Genomic DNA, 7,586 nt, shown 5'->3' with positions numbered 1-7,586 from the left:
TCATGAAGGGGTCAGAGAGTTTGTTTGCCAGTTGGAGAAAGGGGATGATTCGGGGGCTAGAATGGATGAGACCGTGATGGGCAATTTATACAAGACATCATAGTACTTCCTACTTTTTTCAAAAGATGCCCCGAGATCTTATACGACCACAGAGATTTGGGCCTTGGTTTTACGTCTCATTTGAAAGATGGCACCATTTTTTACTGCGTTGGGATCCACGCAAAAACTGCAGGAAAAGAGCCCCCCTGTTGGCCTTACCAACACCTCTTCCAGCAGCAACCCTTGCTTTTACTAGATGGTCGTTCAACCAAGTACTGGCCAGGGCCAAGCATGTTTAGCTTCAGGAGGACTACCTGTTATGAAGTGCAGATGGAGTAGCTACTTGGCAATCAGACTAGCTAGAGGGGTAAAGAAAACAAGTTAGTATAACTACTTCTTTTCAACACTGTTTTTGACTTACATTTATGTTTATTATTTGCGCCTTGATACATTTAGTTAGCTTTTTAGTTCTCAGAGCCCAGTCTGTTTTTGACTGATTTTGTCAGTAACTTTTTGTGTTTTGTATCTCTAGGTATCCATTAGTGTCTATGTGTTCACAACAGCTTGCTAATATTCCCTACCCTTAACTGCATCATTTTTTGTTAAATAGCAATGTGTTCTTGTTTTCTTAAGCAGTTGACTGTAATGACTGAAAACGTAGTCAGTAAAAATATTTTGAAACCAAAGGACAAGGTCAAAAACCAGGCATGGTAGAAATTAAAAGTCAGGAAGACTTTCTACAAAGCAAAATCCATCCATCCATTATTCAACCCATTATATCCTAACTACAGTGTCACGGGGGTCTGCTGGAGCCAATCCCAGCCAACATAGGGTGCAAGGCAGGAACAAACCCGGGCAGGGCGCCAGCCCACCACAGTGCACACCCACACACCAAGCACACACTAGGGACAATTTAGGATTGCCAATGCACCTAACCTGCATGTCGTTAGACTGTGGGAGGAAACCCATGCAGACACAGGGAGAACATGAAAACTCCACGCAGGGAGGACCCGGGAAGCGAACCCAGGTCTCCTTACTGCGAGGCAGCAGCACTACCACTGTGCCACCGTGCCGCCCACAAAGCAAAATCGATAACCAAAAATCAAAGTTAAAAGATCAAAGGTAGTTTCAAGTGGCAGGAGACACAAAAACAGAATCTCTTTTTAAAATTCAGGAATGCACACAATGCCATTTATACAGTCATGCTGATGATGCCATCCTTCACTCACTTCCAGTGCATCTTTAAATGATTGCCATGGCAATGACCACACAACTATTCCAAAGTGGCAGCAAAATTGGTAGCAAATAATTAGAAACTTTTCAGGGATGTATCTGATCAAAAACTAAGATGCACCTTTGATTTCCATGTGTTTGGAAATCCCCAGAGAGAAAATAAGTTTTTAGCCCAGGCAGGAGACACACAAGCAAATTAATAAAAGGTGCCACGCATAATAGTTGACAATTAACAATGAGATACAAATGACAATTGAATCGGCAGCTGGCTGTCTAAGTTAGTCCTCCTACTATCTGTGTATGTTCACCATGAAGTAACTAGTTTAATAAAATATTTGGAAGGAAATGGAAAAGTAAAATGTGAAGGACTGAGACTAGAAACAATTTGCTTTATATCCTTGGAAGGGAAACATAAAAATGACTGATGTAGGAGAATAGTAAGTCATAAAATTAAACAAGTTTTTTTTTTTTTTAATCAGCAAGGATTGACTTTAAATTAAGCAATTGGGTGGTAGTGAACTTAATCATCTTGGTCTAAAACCATGGTTCATGATCTTCAAGACAGCCATATTATGTAAGGAGAGCATAGAGACACAACAGCACTACTGTATGCAGTCTTTATTAATTATTGTCTCAACTTGTTTAATTCAGTTATAGGGTCATGGCAGAGATGGAGCCTATCCTGTACAATGCGTGTTGACCCATTGCAGTGTACTTTCATGCACATAGGCACACTCACTTATGCATCTATTCTGTGATAAAATTAAAAACTTTGATAACCCCCTTAAACCTAACTTGTTTTATTAATTCCATTAACACATTCCCTGGGAACTTATTTTAAGTGCTTCATGACTTGATCTCTAAAATAGTACCCATCACTTGTGTGCTTATCAAATCATGCCTACATGTCATTGTTCTAGCTGTCACTACAATAAACCTGAAAATATAACAGTACATGCTAGTTCTGTGCCAGATGGTTTGAAAATCCCCCTCTGTAACTCCAACTCTAAAATAAACCTGGTTTGACCTTGACAGTCACAGTAACTTTAGAACGCCAAATAAACTTTTCTATCTAAAGTCCTTGAGCGAGATGTGGCATCTCAGTTTAATAATTATTGAACATCCAACAGCTAGAATGACTGTTGACAGTTCAACTTCAGGGTGCAATTCTGCTCTAGTCCCAGTAACTAATAATTTATTTACGGCAGCAGATTTCATACTTTTCACCAGTTTTCTGCTTTAGACAATAGTGTAGCAATTGACAACTACACTTTAGAGTCCAGAATGGAAAGTGTGTGTGGCTGAGCTCTTCATTAGTTGAAGTCCAATCTTAGCAGCAGCCAAGTGTCCTCAGCTATTCTCTGTCTGCATGCTTCTGCTTGGATAAGACCTTTGCAACTTTGAGTTTAGTCATTTCTACCCAAATAATATATTAATTTATTTGAATTTAGTCATTTCTACCCCTATAATATATTCATTTATTTGAATTTAGTCATTTCTACCTAGATAACATATTAATTTATTTTAGTATTAAAAGTGGATATTTGTCAGAGATCCTCAAAAGATTTTTGTTTGCCTTGGCAAAATGAAATACTGCATTGAATGAAATGTTTAAATCTAAATTGCAATAAAACTATGCACATCTTAAATACAAATCTTTCTCTGCTTTGCATTTGCAGTTTTTCTTAGCCTCTTTTTGTGCTCAGTGGGAGCCAGTGAAGCAAGCAGGCACTCATTTCTGACTGTATCGTGTGGGATGAGCAAAGGATGTCCCTGTGGACTCTTTAACAGGACCCTACTTTACTTATTTTCCCACCCCAGCACTAGAAGCTCCTAGGATTTAAAACAAGCTCTATTGCATCACCGCTAAAATACTTAGGTGACCCTGGAGCTAGTCTTGTTTTCCAGTTTTTTTCCATGCCTGGTGATGTTTGACACTTGGCAGGCATAGCAGAGCTATACAGCTGTCACTCAGCTACAGTAAATGGAGTCTCAAAGAGACTGGAGAGGTGTTGCTTGTTATAATTTAGGGGTTTTATACATATACTTTATTTTTTGATTATTATTTTTTCGATAGGCTTTGCTCTTTTTATCTTTTGTTTATTTTTATCATAACAGTGACACTGTCATTTCCTGCAATTACAGCCAATGTCCGTTTTATTGATGTGGCAATAGACTTGTTGTTAATAGAACAGAATAGCTACCACGTGACTGGTAGTGTCACTATGTGTGACGTCATGGCTTGGCTTTATTTAAGATCATGGCCAACTGAGTTTGTTATTCTAGCTTTTGCATTAACCTTTAAGTACCTTGCATTTATTTTGTTAAAGTTTTGTTTGGACTTGTTTTGTCTGGCTTTGAATGTGATGATAGATTATTTAGCCTTCATGTGTGCCAACTCTTGCTTGTTATAATGACTCTGATGTGGTCTGCTGCCTTTGTTTCCTTCATTTCCCTTTCACGATATTCAAAGTAGAAAAGTTTTTGTTTTCTCTCACAAGAAATTTACTGCACTATTCAGAGAAAAGCCAAGCAAAATGACACCTTTTATTGGCTAACTAAAAAGATTACAATATGCAAGCTTTCGAGGCAACTCAGGCCCCTTCTTCATATATATATGTTGCCTGAAGAAGGGGCCTGAGTTGCCTCGAAAGCTTGCATATTGTAATCTTTTTAGTTAGTCAATAAAAGGTGTCATTTTGCTTGGCTTTTCTCTACATTCATAATGGCTAACATGGTACAACACCCTAGTACTGCACTATTCAGTAAGACAAGATCTTGAAGAAAAGAAAAAATTCAGGACTTGAAGATAAGGAACTAAACAGCTTTTGGTTGAAAAGAGTGCAGGTAGCACACACAAAAAAGGCAGGGTGAACATAGCAGTAGGCCTGTCTGGCTTAAAAGAAAAGAGAAAAAGACTTCCTGTTTAAAAGCAAAATAATTATCTTTTCATTTTTCTTTTACTTCAAATTTTAAAATGAAACACAACAGCAAAGCAGCAATCACAGTGCCGTGATTACAGCCCAGGTTTAAATAAATGGCTTCTTTGACATCTGAGAGTCTAAATGTGGGTACACGGCCATGGAAATGTGAGGCAAAGGCATATGTGACATGGCAGTGCAGTACATATCTGTGGTGAATGCTCAGGATGTCATTAATGAGTGAAGCTGAAAATACAACAATGCAGACAAAACAAAGAACACAGTCCAGTGAAAACATGCAAAACAATGAAGAAAAAAATATTGCAGCATGGTGCATGACTCTAAATGACATCTGCCATTTAACAAATAAAAAATAATAATCCAGCAACAGGTTATATTTATTTGTTACCATTACCTGCCGTGAAAACATCATTCATATACTTGTGAAAACGTACCATCTTTGTTGGCAACTCAGATTGAGCCTCAGTAATATTTAGTGACCCAAGGTTGCTTGAAAAGTTAATTGCTTTGTTGTCATTGAAATGTTCTCTTTTAACTCCTTTTCTGTAAAAATAAAAAAAATTACAATCAGGAATTGAACTTTGTACCGCTAAAGTATAAGTCATCATCACTCTTACCACTGAGCTACTCAAGTCAAACTGACCCAACTATAGGCACTTTCCCATCTCAGGGGCTTTTCAGAAACTTGGGAACTTTTGCAGAACTCCCACTGCAGGAACTTGGAACATTTGTAGTTCCTGGTGCTCCTACTTCACAGTATGAACTTTTCATTCAACCAGGAACTGTTGTGGGTGGGGCTTGGGTGAAGAATTGTGCTGATTGGTTGACTAGAAGCACTGGTGCCATCTTACAAATCTACTAGTAGTTTGGACTTTACTGTACTCTATGTATATTTTCACCTATTTACATATATCTATTCTGTACATCAAAATATTTCATATCTATATTTATGCATATCATGTATCTGTACTTACTGATCAGTATTCATAACATATACTCTTATTTGTATATAATACTACCTGTAAATTCAAATATCATCGATATATATTCCCATTTGTATGCTGTCTTATTGCCTCTTACTGTCTATTCCACTTTAATGTGCTATTTGCATACACTGTCTGTTGCACTTTACTATTTGCGCTTTCTGTTTAGATGCTAAACTGCATTTGAGTGTACCTGTGCAATGACAATAAAGTTGAATCTATTCTACGCTTATTTATAGAGTTATTAGTGAGGATGGAGTGCTGCATTTCGCACGGCCTCACCCTTTACAGCCACCTCCCTATTGCACGCATTAAAAAAATAATATCCCCCGTGAAGTCGCAATCTCTTCAAAGCAACTTGATAGGGGAGTCCTCGTGAACTCCCATAATGTCACATTTCGCATCACTCTTCAATGTACCTTCAATATTCCTTATACGTAGGTTTGACAGTCTTCTTTGTTTTATGGAATCGTTTCGTATTTGAAACTGACGTGCTGTGTTAGTTATTTATTCCATATTTTATATGGCTTCAAGAGGGATCCCCCTAGACATTGGCAGTGACAAGGGGGACCACCTGGCAATGCCCCCTCAAACCTCAATTCCAAGCACCAGCCCTAACAAATCCAGCCACCCCTTAGGTTGTTCTTTATTATTTTTGAGGACAGTAAGCATCCATACTTAAACAGATTTCCTCAGTATTCTCAAGTGTCTTAACTTCTCTTGTCTGGCGCTTCTTCTCTTCTAATGCGTTCCCATAAAGCCTGCTTCTCTTCTCAGACTCTGTCACTTCCTTTCTGCTTTTTGACTGCCACCAGTGGTGGAGGGATCCACATTACCCACTGGAAAAACATCATTCATAATCTTGCAAATTTTTTTCCATCTTTGAAGGCAACGCAACTCGTTCCTTGTTAGTATTCTTTGACCCAATATCGCTCAATATGAAAATGACTTTGCTGTCATTCAAATACTCTATTTAAACTTCATTTTTGTAAATAAATTTAAAAAACTGTCACAGCAACAGAGATTCGTACCCCTGATGTACCCCGTCATCATCCCTACCACTAAGCTATCAAAATCTAACTGACCAGTCGGACCACAGCCAAAATGACCAGTCAGATTGCTCAGAGGGACCAGACACACAGACAGAGACAGAGTAGGGTTTTATTATACAGTGGTGTGAAAAACTATTTGCCCCCTTCCTGATTTCTTATTCTTTTGCATGTTTGTCACACAAAATGTTTCTGATCATCAAACACATTTAACCATTAGTCAAATATAACACAAGTAAACACAAAATGCAGTTTTTAAATGATGGTGTTTATTATTTAGGGAGAAAAAAAATCCAAACCTACATGGCCCTGTGTGAAAAAGTAATTGCCCCGTTGTTAAAAAATAACCTAACTGTGGTGTATCACACCTGAGTTCAATTTCCGTAGCCACCCCCAGGCCTGATTACTGCCACACCTGTTTCAATCAAGAAATCACTTAAATAGGAGCTGCCTGACACAGAGAAGTAGACCAAAAGCACCTCAACAGCTAGACATCATGCCAAGATCCAAAGAAATTCAGGAACAAATGAGAACAGAAGTAATTGAGATCTATCAGTCTGGTAAAGGTTATAAAGCCATTTCTAAAGCTTTGGGACTCCAGCGAACCACAGCGAGAGCCATTATCCACAAATGGCAAAAACATGGAACAGTGGTGAACCTTTCCAGGAGTGGCCGGCCGACCAAAATTACCCCAAGAGCGTAGAGACGACTCATCCGAGAGGTCACAAAAGACCCCAGGACAACGTCTAAAGAACTGCAGGCCTCACTTGCCTCAATTAAGGTCAGTGTTCACGACTCCACCATAAGAAAGAGACTGGGCAAAAACGGCCTGCATGGCAGATTTCCAAGACGCAAACCACTGTTAAGCAAAAAGAACATTAGGGCTCGTCTCAATTTTGCTAAGAAACATCTCAATGATTGCCAAGACTTTTGGGAAAATACCTTGTGGACTGATGAGTCAAAAGTTGAACTTTTTGGAAGGCAAATGTCCCGTTACATCTGGCGTAAAAGGAACACAGCATTTCAGAAAAAGAACATCATACCAACAGTAAAATATGGTGGTGGTAGTGTGATGGTCTGGGGTTGTTTTGCTGCTTCAGGACCTGGAAGGCTTGCTGTGATAGATGGAACCATGAATTCTACTGTCTACCAAAAAATCCTGAAGGAGAATGTCCGGCCATCTGTTCGTCAACTCAAGCTGAAGCGATCTTGGGTGCTGCAACAGGACAATGACCCAAAACATACCAGCAAATCCACCTCTGAATGGCTGAAGAAAAACAAAATGAAGACTTTGGAGTGGCCTAGTCAAAGTCCTGACCTGAATCCAATTGAGATGCTAT

The sequence above is a fragment of the Erpetoichthys calabaricus genome, chromosome 17 (genome assembly GCF_900747795.2).
Source record: "Erpetoichthys calabaricus chromosome 17, fErpCal1.3, whole genome shotgun sequence".
Taxonomy (NCBI): Eukaryota; Metazoa; Chordata; class Cladistia; order Polypteriformes; family Polypteridae; genus Erpetoichthys; species Erpetoichthys calabaricus.
This window is presented reverse-complemented; position numbering follows the sequence as displayed.